Consider the following 24,361-nt stretch of genomic DNA (forward strand, 5'->3'; position numbering starts at 1 on the left):
TATTTTTCAAGACTCTCAAATATCATCTGAGTGGACATCTTTTGAGGTGTCCGTGAAGCCCACAATCCCTCTTCTCTGAAAATTATATCCCTCCCTCCCATAAGGCTATAATCCTGCCTCCTGGGCTAAACTTATTGGACCATACAGGATCCCTGATCCAAGCTGGGACAATCAGATTATATCCATCCTGGGAATTTGGAACTGGAACTCAAAGATAGTAGTCAGTCTCTGCTGGTCACGTAAACCCTAGACTTGCAAACTCAACAGTTGTGGAGAAGCTATATTTATTCAAGTGCAGGGAAAAGCAGGTAAATCACGGTTGCAAAGAGAAGACTAGAATGGATATGGAAAGATAAACAGCCACATGGGCTGAGAGGGTGATTAAAAACTCACTGAACTGTATTCCATGACAGTCCCTATAACCTATAATAAGCCCTCCTTTTAATTAAGCTAGTCAAGTAGGTTTCTATTGCTAGCAACCAGAAAAGCTTTAATGAAGCTATTATATCTTCAGACCAAATGTGAAGTCAGGGTACTATCCTCATTCTGCAGATGAAAAAACTAATGACCCTCATAGATCACCTATATAGTAGTCCAATAAAGAATGGTTCATAGTGAGGTATGCCTAAAGGAGGCTGTGTGACCTTGGGAAAATCATTTTCTGAACTACGAAAAATGTCTGTGATTAATCTCTGTATCTCTTAAATTCCTTGAATTACAGCCCATTTAAAATTCCAAGAATGGTTGCATTTTTTTTCTGCTGGAATATCTCCCATGACAAGTGTATGACTGTATAGGACTTTTCTCTGTGCTCCCATAGTCACCTGCACATCCCCATTACAGCATTTCTCATACTGTTTTGAAATTGCATGCTTACTTGCCTGTTTTTCCCACTAGACTTTGATATTTGGAGAGCATTGTTTAGCAGTAACTAGCACACATTGGGTGCTCAACAAATGCATTTGAATGAATAAAAGAATGCATGTCAGCTTTTGATTGGTTTCTTTGCTGCCTGACCATATTTTGTCTGAATGTTTCACATGACAAAATTAGACCCTAGGAAAACAATGCTTGTTGTTAGAAAAAGTACTGGCGTCACACATGGCTTCCAGGACCAGCTCTGTCACTAATATTAAGATAGCTCTGTAATATCGTGGAAATAATTTCCCATCTGAAAATCCAGGGAGCTGGATTATATGGTCTCGGGAGCGGACATCTATCATTTTTGTGACGTCTTTGAGCACTCTTCTTGTGTCTAGTGACTCTCCTGCTTTATGAGTTCACATTTTCTCAAAGCAGAAGCTAGAAAGCTGCATTCTTAGCCTCTCTTGCCTCTAGTTCACAGGCATATGCCCACCAAACAGGCAAACCCAATTAAGATTTTAATTTAGAAGACAATGACATGAGGAAGACACTGCCCAGATCCATCCTGGAGAGTGTAAGGGAAGGACATCCAGGTTTCACAAGGCAGTGATGCTGAAGGGTCTTGCAGAGATGTCCCAGCTACCTAATTACAGCTGCAACAGGACCTATTCCAGAGAAGTTCTGTAGGGTAATTTGGTCATGATATTTGGAGGTGTGCTGGTCTGAAAGGATTTATGTATCCTAGAAAAGCATGCTTTAATCCTGATCCAATCTTGGGGGAGCAGCCTTTCTTTTAAACCCTATTCAGTACTGCATATTGGCAACTTGATTAGATTACTCCATGAAGATGCGACTCTCCCAATTTGGGTATTAAGCTTGGAGGGAGCTGTGACTCCACCCTTCCAGGTGGGATTTACTGGAATCCTTTAAAAGAAGAAGCATTTTGGAAAAGCTTGAGATTTTGAGAGAGCATAGCCATGACAGATCCAGGAAGCAGAGAGCCCACGCAGCCAGGGACCTTTGGAGATAAAGAAGGAAAACGCTCCTGGGGGAGCTTCATGAAACAAGTTGGGAAAGAAAGCTAGCAAACTTCAACATGCTCGCCATGTGCCTTTCCAGTTGAGACAGAAACCCAGAACATCATCGGCCTACTTGAACCAAGGTATCTTTCACTGAATGCCTTAGATTGGACATTTCTATAGCCTTGCTTTAGTTGGGACATTTTCATGGCTTAAAAACTGTGGACTTGCAAGTGAATGAATTCCCCTTTTTAAAAGCCATTCTGTTTCTGGTACATCACATTCTGGCAGCTAACGAACTAGAACAGGGGGCATAGCTTCTCTGGTTCCCCGGCCAATCCAATTTTTCTAATTTATTTAATGTACTTTAATCCATTACTTTTCTGCCTAAACTATATAGAGTGAGTTCCACTGTTTGCAACCAAGAACCCTGACCAATGGAGTCTCTGAGACCCCCTACAGCTCTTAGATTTCTTCCTAAATCTTCCCTCTTCAGAAATGACTGTACCAGTCCCCAGTTGGGGACTCTAGTGGAGAGCGGTAAGGCCAAAGAAGCAGGCAGGGGTCAAATCAGACAGAGCTTAGTAAGACTTGGTGCTAAGGACTTTGAACTTTATCCTAAAGAGCAGCAGTTTTCAGAAATTTTTTCTCTAAAGACCCATTTAGAGTGAACTCTTACAAATTATTAAGGACCCCCAAAGAGCTTTTGTTTGTGTGGGCTATTCTATTGATATTTACCATATTAGAAAATAAACTGATAATTTTTAAAATTATTATTCATTTAAGAATATTAGTAGGCCATTATATTTTAACATGTTTTTATTTTAAAACCCCTGTTTTCCAAAACCAAAAAAAAAATGGATTAGTGAGAAGAGTGTCATTATTTTGTATATTTGAAGATCTCTTTAATATAATAAAAGGCAGTTGAATATTTGTTTCTTTGTTCAATCTTTTCCACTATGATGTTTTGGTTAAAGTATATGGGGAAAAAATGTGGCTTCAAACAGATAATGTGATCAGAAAAGGGGGAACCTCCCAGATTTAAGGACTCCTCAGGGGTCCATGGACCCTATTTTGAGAAACATTGCTTGAAAGCAATGAAAAGTCACTGAAGGCTTCTAAGCAAGGGAGTGACCTGATTGGATTTATGTTTTAGAAAGCTGATCCTGACTGCACAGTTGCAGGCGCAGCACACATTGTACTGTATAGGAAGGGTGCACCTAGTAACTCCTCAGCCTTGATGTGGAGAATGGATTATAAACGAAAAAGAGGGAGGGCAAGAGAGATAATTAGGAAGCTATTCTATTAGTCCCGTAGGGACCAGACCTCAGCCAGTGGACAGTAGTGGCTGTAGGTATGAAGATAGGGAACCCAGCTTAAATTAAATTAAATTCAGATCACCCTGACTTCAATACCCAAACTCTTTGCTCAGTACCAGTGATCTCCAAACATAATCAATATAAAAACAACTGAGAAAAAAATCAGTATATCTACAATTTACCATGTGCCAATGTATTGTGTAAGTTTTAAAACATGCATAAAAGTCAAACTTTAAAATAATAAGATAAAAATGAAGTAAATGATATTTTTAGGTCTTAATTATCACGCTAGTTTCATCTATCAGGAGCTGACACCTCAAATTAGAAAATTTAAGCACTTAGGACAAAGTTCATTTTTAATGGTGGTGGGTCTATATCCAGACTTCAAAACATTTTCTTAAAAGTGTTGAATGTTGGGGCCAACTTCTTATCATATGTAATTAGATTATCATTGCCCTTAATTGTAGTGTGACCAAGTCCTCTTACTAGAAATAAAAACTGTCAGCTCTGTTAAGTTTTTTGCTTTTCAGGGGGAAAAGTTTTGTTTTGTTTGGTTTTGCATGTGTTTATATTATTAGTTTTAGCTATAATCCATAGTTCCTTTGCAGGCATCTGTTTAAGCAATTTGTCTGTATAGTGAGCACTAAATTAAAAATTAAGAAATATAATCCATTGTTCCACTTAACTGGGTGCATATAAACAGAAATAAGTTACTATAAACTGAAAGCCAAAATCAGAGAAAAGGTGGCAATCCCTCCATACCTTGGAACACTCAGTCATGCCTCCAATGCATACCCTGCAATAGGTGATCATACGGCATAAAGATTGAGTGAGGGTAACACTTCACATTAACTATTAAAAAAGCTCAGCTCCTTTCTTAATTTTTTTTGGGGGGATGCATGGTCTGGAAATCAAACCCTGGTCTCCCACATGTAAGACAAGCATTCTACCACTGAACCATCCTTTCTTAATTTTTAATATTTGGGCTTTTGTAATAATTTTTATTAGAAAATTTGTAGGATTATAGAAAAATTGTGCAGAAAATACAGAGTTCCCATATACTCCCTCCCCCAACCCTCCCACACACAGTCTTCCCTATTGTTAATATTTTGCATTAATATGGTACCCGTGTTACAATGATAAATAAAAGTATTATAAATTTACAATGAACTATAGTCCTTAGTTTACATTAGGATTCACTTTTTACATTGTATAGTCCTGTAACTTTTAAAAAATTTTTATTCCAGTAACATATATACAAATTAAAATTTCCACATTTAATGACATTGAAATATATAATTCAGTGGTGTTAATTACATTCACAATATTGTGCTATCATCATCACCATCCATTAACAAAACTTTCCCATCACCCAAAACAGAAATTCTTTACCAATTAAGCATTAACTGCCCAATCCCTACCTAAACCCAGCCCCTGATAAACTGTAATCTAGTTTCTGATTCTATGACTTTGTTTATTCAGATTCTTTCATATTGGTGAGATTATGCAATACTTGTCCTTTTGTGTCTGGCTTATTTCACTCCACATAATTTCCCAAGGTTCATCCCTGTTGTCACATGTATCATTTTGGCTGAATATATTCCATTGTGTATATACTCCATATTTGTTTATCCATTCACCTGTAGATGGACACTTGGTTTGCTTCTTTCTTTTGGCAATTTTGAATAACGTCACTATGAACATCCTTGTGCAAATACCTGTTTGTGTCCTGGCTCTCAAATCTTTTGGGTATGTACCTAAAGGTAGCAATCCAGGTCATATGGTAATTCCATATTTAACTTTCTGAGGAACCACTAAACTGTCTTCCACAGAGGCTGCACCATTTTACATTCCCACCAACAATGAATAGGTGTTCCAGTTTCTCCACACCCTCTCCAACACTTGTTATTTTTCATTTTTTAAGTAATAGCCATTCTAATGGATGTGAAATGATATATCATTACAGTTTCAATTTGCATTTCCCAAATGTATGATGATGTTGAAGATCTTTTCATGTACTTATTGGTCATTTCTATATATTCTTGGAAAATGTATATTCAGTCTTTTGTCCATTTTTCAGTTGGGTTCTAACAATCACAGCCATTTGACTGGAGAATTTAATCCACTTACATTTAAAGTAACTACTGAGAATGCATGACTTTCTTCTGCCATTTCATCTTTTTCAGTCTTATGCCATTTTTATAACTCATTTCTTCTGTAATGCCTACTTTCATGTTTATTTGATTTTTATAGTGTATCATTTTGAGTCCCTTCTCATTTCCTTTTTTTTTTTTGGCTGTTATTTTGTAATTTATTTTACTTTGGTAACATATATATAACATAACTCTTGCTGTTTAAATCATTTTTAAGTATACAATTCAGGGATGTTAATTACATTTATATCATTGTGCTACCTTCCTCACCATCCATTACCAGAACTTTTTCATCACTCAAAACAGAAACTGTGCTCATTAAACAATAATGCCCCTTTCCCCCTCCTCTCAGCACCTGGTTTCTTCTAAACTATTTTCTACTTTGCCGATTCTCTAGTTTTTGCTTAAGTGAAATCAAACTAGTTTTCCTTTTGTTTCTGACTTATCCCACTCAGCATAATGTCTTCAGATTCATCCCTTTGTAGTATGTATCAGAACTTCATTCCTTTTTATGATTGAGTAATATTCCATTGTCTGAGAATACCACATTTGTTTATCCAGTCATCTGTTGATAGACATTGGGCTGTTTCTACCTTTGGCTATTATGAATAATTCTGCTATGTACACTGATGTACAAGTGACATTCAGTTTTTTTTAATATGAAGATTATATTTGGGTACAAAAATGTAATAACCAATAATGATACTATCTCAACTAAAAACACAAATTAAGTCATTAAGGAAATTTTGGGAAGAAAAACATTCTTTAAAGCCCTATTCAATCTACACTTGTTAGGGAAAACAACATTTATTTGGCTCTGTTCATAGTTCATCATGTCCACTTTCTTTGTAAGTTCAGCTTCAGTGATATCCAATTCTTGCTTTACTTGTTCAGTTTTCACTTGTGTAAGAGACGGATTCAGCATTCAGTCTAAATAGGACTCCAATTATTTTCTTCAAAGCTACAGTCTGTCATTAGGCTCTGCCAGTCTCTCTGACAGTGACTGATAAGACAGAAGCATCCATGCTTCTGGCTGCAACTTTCTATAGAAAGGGCCAAAGTTGAGAAATGTCTTTAGAACATGGACTTCCAAAAAGCGAAATCAGAGGCACTGAGATTTGGAATCAAAGCTGCAGAGGAGCACCTCTCATTTCCTTTTGTATATATTTTTCAGATATTCCTCTGTGCCAATTGTTGGGGCCAGCTTCTTATCATATATCCTCTTTTTATCAGCTACTTCAGATTGCTAAGGGATGGCTCCGATGGTGGCCATTGTTTCAACTCCACTGGGGAAACATGGCAAAGGAATCCTAAAGACAATAAACTTCCTCAAAATTGTGGAAAACAGTTAAAGGATTGCATTAACCAGGAAAGTGCTGAACTAAAAAAACACAGCTTCAAAAGCCATAGAGGAAGCTCCTGATATCCTTGCTGGCTCCTCCTTTACCTTCTCTGCAATGCAAAGCGGAGCCACCTTGCACAGCAATTGTGTGTCCCAGATCCTGTTCCAGAAAAAGAAGATTGGTCTTTGTGCGCATACTGAGGTGCATGTATATCAATGCCAATTCACTGGGTGGAAGTCTGAGAGACTAAACAAGGGATAATGTCTTTGGCTCACCCTCCCAGAGATATTCCTGAGGGCAGAGAAGCTCCATGCTGATAGCTGGGACACTGTAAGAAACACCAATAAAGTTGAAATGGCCTGGAGCAAACAACTACTTGCATTAAGTCATTCAAAAGAGGACCCAAGAGGTGTAGGAGGTATGTTCCAAAGGGAGTAGAGGGAGTGTACACACAAACTTCCATAAACTGTAACTGGGGAATACCTGGGGCCTATAGCAAACACAGGCCCAGGAGAAGAAGCAAGATCTCCAGCTCCTGCTCCTCACAGGCTCAGATAAGACAGAGTTCTTTTGTTGCTCAAATGTAAACTCTCTCTCTAAGCCCAACTCTGCAAGTAAACCTTGCCTCTATGTGGAACACGATATACAAGGGCAAAAGTCTCCTTGGCAACATAGATATGTCTCCTAGGGATGAATCTTGTCCTGCACTGCGTGGTCAACAATGCCATCCTGACAAAAAAGGGGAAAAGAAGTGTAACAAATAAGGTGTCAGTGGCTGAGAGAGTTCAAATAGAGTCAATAGGCTACTCTAGAGGCTACTTTTATGCAAGTTTCAGCTAGATATTGCTATTCATCGTGGTTTGCCAAACCCCAATCACAACTATTCCTGCCAAATCTTGTGTCTGATAGTCTTTTTATCCAAGGTATGGACCGATGAGTAAAAAATAGATCAATAATGAGGTGATCAAGGATAAAAAATGGGGTAGATTGGAATACTAGTGGTCATGGGATATATGAGTTTTTTTTCTTTTTTCTTTTTATCTCTTTTTCTGGAGTGATGCAACTGTTCTAAAAAATTATCATGGTGATGAATACGCAACTATGTGATGATATTGGAGCCACTGACTGCATACTATGTATGGACTGTATATGTGTGAAGATTTCTCAATAAAAATGTATCTATTTTAAAAATACTGCCAACCCTAAAGAACACCTAGGACTCTATCTGAGATTCTACAAAGCTTCCATGCACTATGATTACTTTCCAGAAACCTACACCCTCCAGATGGGCTCCTAAGCCAGATAAGTCCTGAAACGCATAAGGGCCAGCCTCTCCAGAACATCAACTAGTTCCATCCCCCATCCTATATTATTCACAGCCTTTTCCAACATGAAAAAGTAAAAATGGGCACAGCTCAAATAGCCCTAAAGATTAGGACAAAGATCAAAGGAGAAGATGTAGTTATAGCAGAAAAGATAAGATTTAACAAATGAGTATGTCTGCTGAATTATGATATGGATATTTCTTTTAGTCTCCAGTGTTTTGGAGGAGCCAGAAGGAAAAGCCTAAAATTATGCAACGGTAACCCATACCAAATTCTGAAATCTGTTCTATAACTAACTGTTATTGTGTGCTTTGAAATTTATTGTGTTTTGGGATATGTTATTTTTAACAATAAAAAAAGACCAAGTGAACCCTGTACTTCCCATTTGCTTCAGGCTGATCTGCTCGATAGGAGGGTTAAGCTCTGACACCAGTAGCCAAAGCAAACCCAGTTTGCAAAGAGAGAGAGAGAGGTGCTTTTTGCCTTGTTTTTATTGTTTTAATTAGTTCCCGGCATGCAAGAAAATATGTCATATCATTAGCTGGATACAAACTTAAAAGACAGTCCAGGGACTAAATCCCAGAGTTAACACTCTAAATATTAATTTTACAGTGTGCAGTAAGAGATTACATGAAGAACAAAGAGATAGGAAATGATGGTTCATCCAAAGAGACAAGGTAAATATCCAGAAACCATCAAAAAAGAGGACAAGACTTTGGACTTATTGGACAGAGGCTTTAAAATAATGATCCTCAATATGCTCAAGGAGATAAAGGAAAGCTGAGAGAAAGAAGTAAAGGATATGAGTAAACAACCTATGGGTCAAAGAAGACATCACAAGGGGAATGGGGAAATATCTTGAGGCAAATGAAAATAAAAACACATCATGTCAAAACTTAGGGGAGTCAACAAATAAAGTGCTGGGAGGGAAATTCATAGCCTAATTGCTTACATTTAAAAAGGAGAAAAAACTCAAATCAGAGACCTGTCTTCAAATTTAGAAGATCTAGAAAAAGAACAAAGCAAACAGAAGGAACGAAATACCAAATATTAGAGCAGAGATACATGCGATAGAGAACAATACAGAGAACCAACAAAACCAAAAGTTGCTTCTTTGAAAAGATCAATAAAATTGACAAACCTTTAGCTAGATTGGCAAAGGAAATAAAGAAAGAGGACACATAAATAATATCAGAAATGAAAAGGGTGAGATTACTACTGACCCTACAGAAATAAAAAGGACTATAAGAGGATACTGTGAACAACTGTACACCAATCAATTGAATAACCAGGATGAAATGGATAAATTCCTAGGAATACACAAACTACTTTCACCGGTTAAGAAGAAATAGAAAAACTCAACAAACCAATAACTAATAAAGAAATTAAATAAGTCATCAAAAACCTCCCAACAATCAAAAGCACAGGATCAGATGGTGTCACAGGTGAATTTTGCCAAACATTCCAAGAAGAATTAACACCAATCCTGCTCAAAGTGCTCCAAAAAAATTGAAGAGAAGGGAACACCCCGTTTTAGCATATCCAAGCTCACGCAGAGCCTGGGTTCATACTGCATGAGACTGAAAAACATGCCAGGCACAGAAGTAGAAATAGATTTAGTGTGATTTATGTGACAGGAGAGGTTTTCCAATGGTGTCCAGTCTGGAGGGTTAGCACTCCATGAGGGACAAGTGGCACAAAGGGCAACATATGACTTTAGAACATAGACATTCCATATAGCATGAGGACATCAGGCCTCTGATATAATCATTTAGCAGCTTAAGACCTGATGTTTTACGAAGATTAATGTTTAAGACTAAGATACACAAATGGTGTTGCAATAATGGCATAGTCACATGGAAAAAGAATGAAATGTGACCAAAAAATAAAGACTAAGATACAATTATGCCCTTTTAACATCTGTGGCTACATTTTTCTCCCTTTGGGGAGATTGTTTACTTTCTTGACCTTTGTCCCTGTCTAAAGCAAGTTTGTTATGGGCCATTTAGGAAGGTGCCTGGACCCTGGTCCACCACAATCTACCCTCCCATAATAGGCAGCCAGGGCCTTATAGCTTGTCATGATTGATTACCTATCCCCAACACTTGAGATGGGATGTTAATGTTTTTGACACTTCTTTTCATTCTGAAAGAGAATTGTTGATTAACATAATATCATTAATATAATGAAAAAAAGTCATATTAAATTTGAGTTTCTCCCAATTGGCCAAGTCTTTTACCATTAAGCCAGGGCAAATGTTCAAGCTATGTGAACAGCCTTGTAAGCATGGTGAAAGTCTTTTGTTGTACTTCCCAGGTGCAAGCAAAAGCAGGATGACTTGCTTTATCTAAGGGAATACTAAGAAAGCATTAGCTAAATCTAAAAGAAAGTGATAATGGCATAAATGGGTGTTAATTTCTTGTGATAAAGAGGCAATGCTTGGAACCACTGTTACTTTAATTAATTCCACATTACTTTATTTAATTTGTGGCAATCCACTTTCATATACCAGGTTCCATCAAGTTTCTGTACTGGCCACACAGGGCTATTAAATGGGCTGGTATTAAAAGGTTGGTATTAATATTCCCACTCTTTCTCGCTCCTTAATGGTTGCAAAAATCTCTTGATGCCTCACCCCCGGAGCTTATTTTGTTTACTGTGTACAATCCTCCAAAGTTGTGGTGTTTTTATAGGGGCATGTTTTGCCTGCCCCTTTAAGACCACTTTCACTACTCTACATTGGAGGCAGAATTCTCTTTGGTACTTTCTAATGTGGAATTATAGAGAAGATAAATTCCTAATATATATTCAGGTATAGGGAAAATATATACAATGTATTCCCAAGAAGGCAATCTCCCATTTTGCAAGATCAAATTATGCCATTTGGCTCTGATTGTCTTTGCCCCATAGCCATCTATGGCCAGCAAGGGTCCATTAAAACAGACTACATTTCCATAAATTAGAGTACATTCAGCCCCAGTAGCCACTAGCACCAACACTCTCTGATTGTTAGTAGGGGAGCAATAAATAGTTAATTTTACATGTGACCTCTGATCCCCAGGGTCCACGGTTATTGCTAATACCCAGGAGTCCTGACCGCTCCCCTATGGGAGGGGAAAGGAAGCTTGCCAAGTATGCTCCAGGGAGGCACAGGGTTCTCATGTTTTAAAGTGGTTTCTTAGTTTATCTCCCCATTCATTTGTTTTGGGATTTATTTTAATAAATCTTTTGTCTTTGGGTAATTTGCTCCATAATTTAACTAAAACAACATCTACGGTTTCTAGTTCTGTCCCCATGGCAATTAGATAAGCCCACATTTGCTTATGTGAGACCCGATTAGGGCTGTCATGCTCTCAGGGAGCTTTTCCCCGAGGCCCTCATGCCTCTTTACTGGGGCCACTCTGATTCTCCGAGATCTTCCTATGGCCTGAGCAGTTATCAAAACGGGCTGTCCCAATAGGGGACTCTAAATGGACATGAGGGGTCCATAAAAATGATTAGGAGTGGTGAGCAGGATGGTATCTTCCATCCCCACTGTAAATGTTTCATTTTCAAGGCCTGCAAAATGATAGGATATAATGCATGTTTCATTCCAAGACCCAGGAAAACATCTTGCAGTTCTTCCTTAGATTGTCAATGGGCAGTAGCGTGTGGAATGTCTCCCTCATTGGGATACAGCTATTAACCAGGCTAACAATGAAACCGTTTCTACTTGATTTAGGGCAGGACACAGGTGCTGGCATAGAGATGGGTGTGTTGTGATACATGTTAGCTTACTCATTTCTATCCCAGTTAATATTATGCCCTCAGCTCCTGTGTCGCATAATTGTAAAAATTAATCAGGCAATGACTGACTCCCTGGCTTTCTGCCTATAACACTGCCTGAAGTCATTTCATTCAGCAGCAGTATAATTTCTCATGGTAAAACTGAATTTCTGCTCAGGAGGTTGTAAATTCTGAGGATACTCTCAGGCAGGATGCGCCTGTGTTGATTTTATTTTTTATTGTAGCACTGGATGTAATTGCCCAGGAGCTGCTCTTCCTATACTTCCCATATTTCTTCACTTTCCTCCTCTTTATCAGCAGATGAAGAATCTATGGGATCCCAGGCTTTTAGGACCCACCTGAAGATATGGCCCAGCCAAAGGAACAAACCAACAATTCAAATGCGATACAGGAGCTGAAACAATTAATTCAGAATATACGAACAGACATGGAAACCTCATCAAAAACCAAAACAATGAATTGAGGGAGGATATAAAGAAGGCAAGGAATGAACAAAAAGAAGAAATTGAAAGCCTGAAAAAACAAATCACAAAACTTATGGGAATGAAAGGCAAGGTAGAAGAAATGAAAAAAACAATGGAAACCTACAATGGTAGATTTAGAGAGACAAAACATAGGATTAGTGAACTGGAGGACGGAACATCTGAAATCCGACAAGAAAAAGAAAATATAGGGAAAAAATGGAAAAATATGAGCAGGGACTCAGGGAAATGAATGACAATATGAAGCGCATGAATACACATGTTGTGAGTGTCCCAGAAGGCGAAGAGAAGGGAAAAGAAGGAGAAAAACTAATGAAGAAAATTATCACTGAATATTTCTCAACTCTTATGAAGGACTTAAAATTACAGATCCAAGAAGTGCAGCATACCCCAAAGAGAATAGATCCAAATAGATGTACTCCAAAACATTTACTAATCAGAATGTCAGAGGTCAAAGAGAAAGAGAGAATCTTGAAAGCAGCAAGAGAAAAGCAATCCATCACATACAAGGAAAGCCCAATAAGACTATGCGTAGATTTCTAAGCAGAAACCATGGAGGCGAGAAGACAGTGGGATGATATATTTAAATTATTAAAAGAGAAAAATTGCCAACCAAGAATTCTATATCCAGCAAAATTGTCCTACAAAAATGGGGGAGAAATTAAAACATTTTCAGACAAAAAATCACTGAGAGAATTTGTGACCAAGATACCAGCTCTGCAAGAAATACTAAAGGGAGCACTAGAGACAGATGTGAAAAGACAGAAGAGAGAGGTGTGGAGAAGAGTGTAGAAAGGAAGATTATGAATAAAAGTAAAAAGAAGGAAAATTAGATATGACATGTAAAATCCAAAAGGCAAAATAGTAGAAGAAAGTACTACTCGTGCAGAAATAACACTAAATGTTAGTAGATTAAACTCCCCAATCAAAAGACATAGACTGGCAGAATGGATTAAAAAACAGGACCCATCTATATGCTATCTCTACTCAAAGGACATGAGGGCAAGGACACAAACAGACATTTGCACACCCATGTTTATAGCAGCATTATTTACAATTACCGAGAGATGGAAACAGCCAAAATGTCCATCAACAGATGGGTGGCTAAACAAACTGTGGCATATACATACAATGGAATAATATGCAGTTGTAAGACAGAATAAATTTATGAAGTATGTAACAACATGGATGGACCTTAAGGACATTATGCTGAGTGAGATTAGCCAGAAACAAAAGGAAAAATACTGTATGGTCTCACTGATATGAACTGACATTAGTGAATAAATTTGGAATATTTCGTTGGTAACAGAGACCATCAGGAGGCAGAAATAGGGTAAGATATTGGGTAATTGGAGCTGAAGGGATACAGATTGTACAACAGGACCGAATATAAAAACTCAGAAATGGACAGCACAATACTACCTAACTATAATACAATTATGTTAAAACACTAAATGAAGCTGAATGTGAGAATGATCGAGGGAGGAGGGTTGGGGGCACAAATGAAATCAGAAAGAAAGATAGATGATAAAGATTGAGATGGCATAATCTAGGAATGCCTAGAGTGTATAATGATAGTGACTAAATGTACAAATTAAAAAAATGTTTTTGCATGAGGAAGAACAAAGGAATGCCATTACTACAGGGTGCTGAAAATAGATGGTAATTAATATTTTAAATCTCAACTTATGTGTGAGACTAAAGCAAAAAATGTTTATTTGGTACAAAATTTATATTTTGATTAGTGCATCTCCTAATATAAGTTATGTAGATAGTTGGTTGAACAGCATAAGTACATGGAACCTTGGGTAGCACATGAGATTTTGTTGGTTTGTCCAGAGTGATGCCCTGATGAATCCCAGAGTGATTTGACCAGTGCATGGAAAAGTATTTGCAAAGTCCCCTTTGAGGAATGGTGAGAATGGGGGAAAATTCAACCTCCCCAAGTTGAATTCTTGATATTCTCACAAGCAGTGTGGACAACCAAAGCTATAGGCTGAGCCCCTAGTCTTGGGGTTTGTTCATAGGAAACTTAACCCCACAAAGGATAGGTCAAGTCTACTTAAAATTTAGGCCTAAGAGTCACCCCCAGGAGAGCCTCTTTTCTTGCTCAGATGTGGCCTCTCTCTCCAGCCAACACAACAAGGAAGCTCACCACCCTTCCCCTGTCTACGCGGGACATGACTCCCAGGGGTGTGGACCTTCCTGGCAACGTGGGACAGAAATCCTAGAATGAGCTGCGACTCAGAATCAAGGGATTGAGAAAACCTTCTCGACCAAAAGGGGGAAGAGTGAAATGAGATAAAGTGTCAATGGCTGAGAGATCCCAAACAGAGTCGAGAGGTTATCCTGGAGGTTATTCTTACGCATTAAGTAGACATCGTCTTGTTATCCAAGATGTAATGGAGAGGCTAGAGTGAAGTGCCTGAAAATGTAGAGCTGTGTTCCAGTAGCCATGTTTCTCGAGGATGATTGAATAATGATATAGTGTCACAATGTGACTGTGTGATTGTGAAAACCTTGTGTCTGATGGTCCTTTTATCTACCTTGTCAACAGACAAGTAGAACATATGGAATAAAAATAAATAATCGCAGGAACAAATGTTAAAAGAAATTTAGTTTGAAATGCTAGTGATCAATGAAAGGGAGGGGTAAGGAGTATGGTATGTATAATCTTTTTTTTCTCCTCTGTTTTCATTTTATTTTTCTGTTGTCTTTTAATTTCTTTTCCTGAATTGATGCAAATGCTCAAAGAAATTATCACGATGATGAATGTGCAACTATGTGATGATATTGCGAATTACTGATTAAATATGTAGAACAGAATGAGCAGTTCTTAAGAATGTTTGTGTCTCTTTTTTGTAATATTTTTTTTAAAAATTAATAAATAATAATAAAAAACAAAAAAAACATGGGATTGTTCAATGCAAACAGTGAACCTTATTGTAAATTATAGACTGTAGTTAATATAGTTACAAAATTGTTCTTTCATAAATTGTAAAAATATACCACTGTAAATCAAGGTATTAATAATAGGGTAGTACATGAGAGCTCTTTATACAGCCCACAACTCCTCTAATAAAAAAGGATGTATATTTAAAGAAAACATGCAGAATCTCAGATTCCATCCCAAACATACTGGAAATCATTATCTTTATTCTAACAAGACTCCCATGTTAAATATTGAGAAGCACAGACCACAGCATGGTCTTTGAATTCAGTTTTTTTCCCTCCATCTATCTCAGGCTCAAAACCAGGCTCCCACTCCATCTGATGCTTCAGTCACCTTATTTGCTTGAAATGGTCTATTTTATATTTTTATTGTCATTCTTAATATGCAAACAAGCTGCTTTTTAAAAAGTCATTCTTTCAAAGAATATTTAATGAAATGGAAAACAATGAAATGTTAATGTAACAATTGTCCAAGAAGTTTGGAAAACAGGGAAAGAAATAGCCAACTACAATCCCACCTTTGTGTAACTCATGCATGTTTTGCTAAAGTTGAAATCACAGTAGGATATAATTTGGTTCCTGACTTTAGGAATTTATCATGGTATTACTATTAACCCTGGGCTGTTTTCATCAACCAGGGGCACCTTTGCATTCTTCCATTCCTTCAACCCAAATCCTAGCCAATAGTTTTGATTCTGTTGCTATGCTTTGGTTAAAGGAGGACTAGAATCTGTGACCTAAGGGAGTTACGGGTTCACCTTTTCTAACCTGGCCCCCCCAGAGCTATCATTTCCTCTCATCTGTCCCAGCCAATCTCAGATGAAAACATAGTTACTGAGCAGTCACATGACCTGAGGCAAGTCCACAAGGTCAAAGCTCCTTTTTAGGCTTAGAGGCAGGGCCTGAAACAGGCTGAAGATGGCCTAGAACAGGATGGAGATCAGGAAGTCAAATGCTCAGGAGAGAAAAACCTTCTGGCGGAAAAAACAACTTTAGAAAGCAATCAGCTCCATTATATGTTATATAGGAGAAAAAGAAAAATATAAGGCACTAATGATCAACAACATCCCAATTCCATTTGTGTATTTGCGTAGATAAACTGTCATATATAGAAAAGTATAGAAAAACAATAAGAATTTCACCAAAATGTTAACAGTGGTATTGCTCAGTGAGGGAATTATAGGTAATTTTACTTTCTTCACGATGATTTTTTGTATTTCCAATTTTTTTACAATGAACCTACATTTATTTTATAAGTGAATAAACATGAATGTTATAGTTTTGAGAAGAAGATTGCTGTTTCCTGCATGTCTCGATGTCATCTGTTTAGCAGTTGGGAACTTAATGGGGATGCAGGTTGGGAGTTCTGTTCTCTGAATTCTAATAGCTTCATCCAAAGAAGGAAAGGGAAGGGATCTACATATCTACTATATGTCAGGCAGTTTCACACTTAATATTACGAAATTCTGAAAACAAACCTGTAAGATAGATGTTAATTTACCCATTGTATAGGTAGTGATAGTAGCAATAGTAAAATTAATTAAGCACTTACCACACACCAGAAACAGGGTTATGTAATTTACATGTATTCATTCACTTGATCCTAGAAGGCATTATCCCCATTTTACACACAAAGAAAATGAAGCTCAGGATGGATAAATGATAGGCTCAAGGATGTACAGCTAGTAAACGGCAAAGCTAGGATTCCAACACAGTTCTGGACAATTACACACTTGTACTCTGTAGGGAGAAATAGACAGTCTAGCTGTGCCATCAGAGAGGCTTATTCTCCTAATACACTGAGACTTGGCTGGAATGGACCGATTCTTTGCACAGGTCCATGGCATATAGTCATTAAGGTTATGCAAGGGCATGCATTTAAAGGAATGCCATTTGCATCATAGATATCTGGGTTTTTACTATGTATTACAGTAAGTTTTTGTCAGATAGCAGTGATGTGTTTTTGTTCTATCAAAATCAGTTGATTACAAAAATTTCCAATAGATGAAACCAAAGCAACCTGAGAAGGTAACACCTTTTACTAATGTATACAAAGTTTCCCTATTGTAAAGAAGGATTTTATAAAACTTAACAGTAGCTAACTTTTCTTATGTAAAGAAGGATTTTATAAAGAAAAGAGTTATGGGCCCCATCAGGCTAAAACAACCCGGGACTTCCCAGGGGCGGTTATCTGCTGCCTTTGTTATGCAAGGTTTTCTGCTGCCTTGGTTATGCAAGGTTGTAACTGCCGGAGAAAGTTTATCTAAGAATGCAACTGAGAAGGTTGAGTAAGGGAGTTTTGCACGAGACAGCTGCTTCTTGCAAGAAGCAGCTCCCATGACTCATGTGCGAAAAATGTTTGTTATCTGCTTCTTGCAAAATGTTCGTTATCTACTTCCTGCATAAAGCAGAACCTGTAACTAATGTTCAACCCTCAAACCCCACACCCTTATCCTGGCCCTCAAAAGGCTTCCCAAAACCCAGGTTCGGGGCTCTCTGTTCCTGCGTGTTCAGTGAGCCCCACGCATGTGTGGTAAATAAACCCCTTGCGTGTTGCATGAGAGAACGTCTCTTGGAGTCTTCCTTTGCGTGGCAAAACTCTCAAATTCTCGAACTCTTACACTATGGGCTAGCAGCAGCCTTCATTTTGTTCCTCCATTCTGCTGGCCTTGGATCTTATCTTTCTGCACGTGCCTGATCTTTCTTTCCATTTTTTTTTTGTTTGGTTGTTCAATCAAGTTGATTCAATCCCTTTTCTTCAATATTACTAATTCTTTCTTGGAAGGAAATCATTCTCTCAGCTTGCCTGTTAAGCCAACATCAGACCTAGTTTCTGTGAAGTTATGGCAGAAGAAAGCATGTTGATATCTAGGCATCACAGCTGTAGTAATGGTCACAAGTTCATTGTCCAGACAGAGATCAAACTCAAACAACTCACCTACATGGGATCACTTCTAGGTTATCAACCTGTAAAATGCAGTGATCACCCCAGCCCCTGCCAGAGCCTCCAACAACTGAAATTACAGCACGGACTCTGCCATCTAGATTTTGAAACAGGTCAGAAGAAACTCAGCAGAAAAGCCAAGAGGCAAGTTAGGACAGTGGGTCATTGGATCAGACTCTGATCCACAGATCCTAACATGAGAACCCAAGGTCATAAATATTATAGTTATTCTGGTTTCATATATCTTTCAAGATAAAAATAACACAAAACTAAAAAAAAAGTATGTGTAAGAAAGTCTAACAAAATTCTTTTTTTCACAGACGAGTTTGATGCTTTTATAAAATAAACATTAAAATCATTTATTTGCTTTGGTGCCACTGCTTTGTCCATGCCCTGAGTATATGCCTAGTCTTCCCATCAAGTAATCTAGCACTGTAGGCTACTGTGATGATTAATTTCATGCATCACCTTGTCCAGGTTGCAGTGTCCAGTTGTTTAGTCAAACAAGTACTGGCCTGATTGTTACTGTGAGGGTATTTTATAGATGGATTTAAATCATTAGTTTAAATCTGTTTGATTGCCTCTATAGCCAATTATATCTACAATCAAAGGAGACTGCCTTCAGCAATGAGAGGTGTATCTTGATCCAATCAGTTGGAGCCCTTAAAGTGAGAACTGAGGATTTCAGTAGTCAGGAAAAATTTCTATCTCTACTTCAGCCAGCCAGCTTCTCCTGGGCAATTCAACATCATCTTCATTGAGTTGCCAACTTGCAACCTGTCCTATGGAATTCAGAATTGGCCAATCCCCATGATCACCTGAGCCAATTCCTATAATCTCTTGATATTTACACATATGTATTTTCTCTGGAGAACATTAATACAGCTCCCATACCATCTGCTTCACTATTGGGAATAGAAATGCTTCAAAATGAACATCAAGATCCAAAACTTCACCTTTTCTTACTTTGGCTTCTCAGCTTACTGTCTTTCCTTAATACCAGGCACCAAATTGCTAGTCCTGGCATTAGAGATGATTATGCATATACTAGCTAAGTTTGTAACTATATTCAAGAAGAGAGAGGAAAGACTGAAAATGTCAGGTAGAGACTTGGAACTTCTAGGGATGAAAACTATAAGGTCTGAAATGAAAAATTCCCTGACTGAAATTAACAGCATATTAGATATTGAAGAAGAAAAAATTAGAGAACTTGATATATATCAATAGAAACTATTCAAAATGGAATATAGAGGGGAAGAAAGACTAAAAAAATAAATTAACAGAGCTGTGGGACAACTTCAAGTGACCTACCATACAGATAATTAGAGTCCCTTTAGAAAAAAAGATAAAAGGAACAGAAAAATAGTTACAGAAATAAAGGCTGAAAATTTTCCAAATTTTATGGAAAGTATAAACTTACAGATCCAATAAGCATAATGAACTCCTTGTTAGTTGAAAATAGACTCTGAAAACTAAGGTGCAGAATAAGTTTATTCAGCGAAGTGACACATGTGGGAGCAGAACTAACAGAACGTTATTGCTTAAAGAAAAGTAGCAGGGAAACAGTTTATATACCTGCCTAAAAGAAAGAAAGGGGATGGTGGATGGGGAGGAGAAGGCAAGTGAGCTATGTGGTTTGTCAGGACAGGGCCGTCTTTTGATGCCATAAATCCACAAAAGCTGCCCAGGCAGAATGTTCCTGTAGGAATGGGCTTATTTGATGATGATAAGCAGACTTGTGGTGTCAGCATGACTTGCTTATCAAAGTTCCTCTTTTCCCATTAAGGCAGAGGTCTTAATTAGCACCACAAAGGATGTTGGTATGTCAGCCTGCCTCAATTGTTTTTGGTTTCTATTTTGTAGTTTCCTCAGTAAAACTGGAAGTTTAAGCAAATTAAGATGATTAATATAGCTATTTGCCATTCAAACTTCACATCCTAACAGAAGAAATGAAGAAAATTATACTAAAGCACATCATAATAAAAATGCTTAAAATCACTAATTAAGAGAAAATCCTAAAATCAGGCAGGGAAAAAAGAATAGTCATTTACCAAGGAAAAAGGTTAAAATGATAGCAGATTTCTTGTTGGAAACCATGCAAACCAAAAGACTTTTCTTTTAAAATCTAAAAGAAAAGGTAAAAACTATTGACCTAGAATTCTTTACCCAATGAAAATATCTTTCATATACAAAGGTGAAATAAAGATTTCTTCAGGCATACCAAAGCTGAAAGAATTCATCACCAATAGACACGCACAACAAAGTATGTTAACAGAAGTCTTTCAAGCAGGAGGAAAAAGATGCCAGATGGAAATTTGGATCTACCAAAGGAATAAAGAGCAATGGAAATAGTAATAGTGTGAGTAAACATAAAGGCATTTTTCCTATTATTTAAATATCTTTAAAAGGTAATTAAGTAGGGGGTGGGCCATGGTGGCTCGGCAGGTAAGAGTGCTTGCCTGCCATGCCTGAGGACCCGGGTTCGATTCCCGGTGCCTGCCCATGTAAAAAAATAAAAAGAAAAAAAAGTAATCAAGTAGGGCATGAGATCTTGTTGGTTTATCCAGGTTAGTTTATGCCCCAGTATTTCCCAGAATAATTTGGGCAGTAAAAAAAAATATTTGCAAAGCCCCCTTGGGGTATTAGGGAAAAAGGAAGAAATATTCAATTTCCCCATTTGGAGAATTCCTGATATTCTCTCAAGCAGTGGGGACAACCAAATCAATAGGCAGAGCCCTCAATCTTGGGGTTCATCCCTATGAAACTTATTTAAAGGATAAGCTAAGCCTACTTAAAATTAGGCCTAAGAGTCACTCCCAGAGAACCTCTTTTGTTGCTCAGATGTGGCCTCTCTTTCTAAGCCAACTCAGCAGGTGAACTCACTGCCCTCCTCACTTGTAAATCTCCCTGGCAATGTAGGAGAGAACTTCTAGGATGAGCTAGGACCCGGCATCATAGGATTGAGAAATCCTTCTTGACCAAAAGGGGGAAGAGAGAAATGAGGCAAAATAAAGTGTCGTGGTTGGGATTTCAAACAGAGTCTCGAGGTTAGCCTGGAGGTTATTCTTATGCATTATATAGATATCCCCTTTTTAGTTTATTGTGTATTGGAGTGACTGGAGGGAAGTACCTGAAACTACAGAGCTGTGCTCCAGTAGCCTTGATTCTTGACGATGATTGTATTGTAGCAGGCAGGCCTCTTCCCTCCTTCTGGTTCAGTTGCCTCCTCTGTGGAAAATCCCCAAACCCCCTCTCCTGACCTTCGGAAATCTGTGAAACTGCAGTCAAGCGAGATAAGACACATTCCTGGGATAGAAACCCCCTCTCCTAGCCTTCAGGAACGGGTGAAACTGCAGACAAGTGAGATAAGACACCTGGGATGGAGACCCCTCCCCTAACAGGTGGTCTGTTTCTGTGACCCACTTCACATCTTAAACTAACCAATTGTTTTCCCTTTAATATTGCTGGTTGCCATATTACGCTTACCTTATCTCTAGCATGTAATACAATCTATAAAAGCTAAGGTTGTCTTTTGTTCTGGGCTCAGACTTTCAGAGGCTATTCGGCTGCGCTCTATGGCCATAGAAAATAAAACCTACTTCCTGAAACTTTGGAGCCTGAGCCAGTTTGTTCTATTTCTATATAACATTCCAGGAGGATTAAAGTCTTGTCCCTTTTTTCACGCAACAATATAACTATATAGCTTTTACAGTGTCACTGTGTGATTATGAAAACCTTGTGTCTGATGCTCCTTCTATCCAGGGTATGGAGAGATGAGTAAAAAAAATATGGATTAAAAAACAAATAAATAATACGGGGGATAAGGGGTAAAATGAATTGGGTAGATGGAAATACTAGTGGTCAATGAGAGGGAAGGGTAAGGGGTATGGGATGTGTGAGTTTTTTCTCTTTTCTTTGTATTTCTTTTTCTGGAGTGATGCAAATGTTTTAAAAACAATGACGGTGGTGAATACACAGCTATGTGATGATATTGTGAGCCATTGAGTGTACACCATGTATGGACTGTATATGTGTGAAGATTTGTCAATAAAAATATTTTTTAAAAAATAAAAAGGTAATTAAGGAGAAGCAGTGAGGCAGGAAATGCTGTGCAGCCACATTTGGCAGACTCACTAGGTTGGGAGCTTTGGAGCAGGTGCCCCAGGCATCTGGGAAGCCACAGAAGAAGTCATATTTCCTTCAATTCTCCTTTGCTTCCCCTGTGGACCTGATTCCTTAGCAGGCATTTTTTGCATCTTATTTGTTTTGTGATGGAAGCGACTTTGGACATTCAGGTGGATGAGCCAATGGCATTTTCTCCCCTGAATGACCGGTTTTAGGCTGATGGCTCCTTAAAAAAATACGAGCAGACTTTTAAACTTCCAAGTGCGAAAAGAAATATTGAAAAGCTTTATGAAGCTGCCCCACAACTTGGTAATGTGTTTAAAATTAAGGACAATATTGGAGAAGGCACTTTCAACTCTGTTTATTTCACCACAGCACAACTACAAATAGGGCCTGAAGAAAAAAATTGTTCTGAAACATTTAACTCCAACAAGTCATCCTATATGAATTGCAGCTGAACTTCAGTGTCATACCGTGGCTGGGGGGCAAGACAATGTCCTAGGAGTTAAGTACTACTTTAGGAGAACTGATCACGTAGTTATTGCTATGCCATATCTGGAGCATGAGTCTTTTATGGACATTTTGAATTCTCTTTCCTTTCAAGATATATGTTTATTCCGTTCAAAGCTTTGAAATGCATTCATCAGTTTGGTATTGTTCACTGCAATGTTAAGCCTAGCAATTTTTTATATAATAGGCACCTGAAAAAGTACTAAAATTTTTAAATAAAATTTTAAAATTTAAAATTTGATTTGGCCCAAGGAACTCATTATATGAAAATAGAGCTTCTCAAATTGGTCCAGTCTGAAGCTCAGCAGGGAAGTTTTTTGCAAAATAAATCCCACATAATCACAGGAAACATTTTATTGAGTAGCCAAGCACCTAAAGCACTGAATCAGAAGTCACCACAAAATCATCTGTTAAAAGATCCTATACAAATGCACAAATTCAAATTAAAGGTAAAAATGGAAAGGAGAAATCTGAGGGCCTTTCTAGCCAGGGCTCTATTTTTGGAGAAAGAAATTTCAATATACACAGCTCCATTTCACATGAGAGCCCTGCAATGAAAATTACAAAGTAGTCAAAGACTTGGATGAATTATCTAGAAAGTTAGCAACAAAAAAAAGAAGGCTATTTCTACAAAAGTCATGAATAGTGGTGTGATGAGTAAAAGTGCCAGTTCTTGCCCAGCTAACCTGACCTGTGACTGTTACACAACAGATAAAGTTTGCAGTATTTGCCTTTCAAGGCAAAGGCAAGTTGCCCCTAGGGCAGGTACACAAGGATTCAGAGTGCCAGAGGTGTTGACAAAGTGTCTCAATCAAACAACAGCAATTGACACATGGTCTGCAGATGTCATGTTCCTTTCTTTGCTTAGTGGAGGATATCCATTTTATAAAGCAAGTGATGTTTTAACTGCTTTGGCTCGAATTGTGACAATTCATGGATCCAGGGAAGCTATCCAGGCTGCTGAAACTTTTGGCAAATCAATATTATGTAGCAAAGAAGTCCCAGTACAAGACTTTGTGAGAGGCTCCAGGGTATAGACTCTAAAACTCCCAAATTAACAAGTTATATACAGGAACCAGCCTCTTGTAATCCAACTTTTTCAAGAAAGATTGACCACAAAGCTTCCCATCTCATTCATACACCTCAAACGTAGCTCTCACGGAATTCATTGCATAAAGGGGACAGTAATGGCAGGTGAAACTCACTCCCCTCCCCCCCCATGTGGGACATGATTCCCAGGGGTGTAAATCTCCCAGCAATGTAGGACAGAATTCCAAGGATAAGCTAGGACCTGGCATTAAGGGATTGAGAAAGACTTCTTGACCAAAAGGGAGAAGAGAGAATTGAGACAAAATAAAGTATTGGTGACTGAGAGATTTCAGACAGAGTCAAGAGGTTATCCTTGAGGTTATTCTTACACATATAGACACCCCTTTTTGGATTATGGTGTAATAGAGTGGCTAGGGGGAAGTACCTGAAACTGTTGAGCTGTGTTCCAGTAGACTTGCTTTTGAAGATGATTGTATAATGATATAGCTT

At 38.0% G+C, this 24,361-nt stretch overlaps 1 pseudogene; it reads left to right on the plus strand.

Annotated features, from left to right (window-relative positions):
* Nucleotides 1-22,458: 22,458 nt before the first annotated feature.
* LOC143672053 (cell division cycle 7-related protein kinase pseudogene) lies at nucleotides 22,459-24,020 on the plus strand (annotated as a pseudogene).
* Nucleotides 24,021-24,361: the final 341 nt, after the last annotated feature.

Source organism: Tamandua tetradactyla, chromosome X (assembly GCF_023851605.1).
Source record: "Tamandua tetradactyla isolate mTamTet1 chromosome X, mTamTet1.pri, whole genome shotgun sequence".
In the NCBI taxonomy this organism is placed as follows: Eukaryota; Metazoa; Chordata; class Mammalia; order Pilosa; family Myrmecophagidae; genus Tamandua; species Tamandua tetradactyla.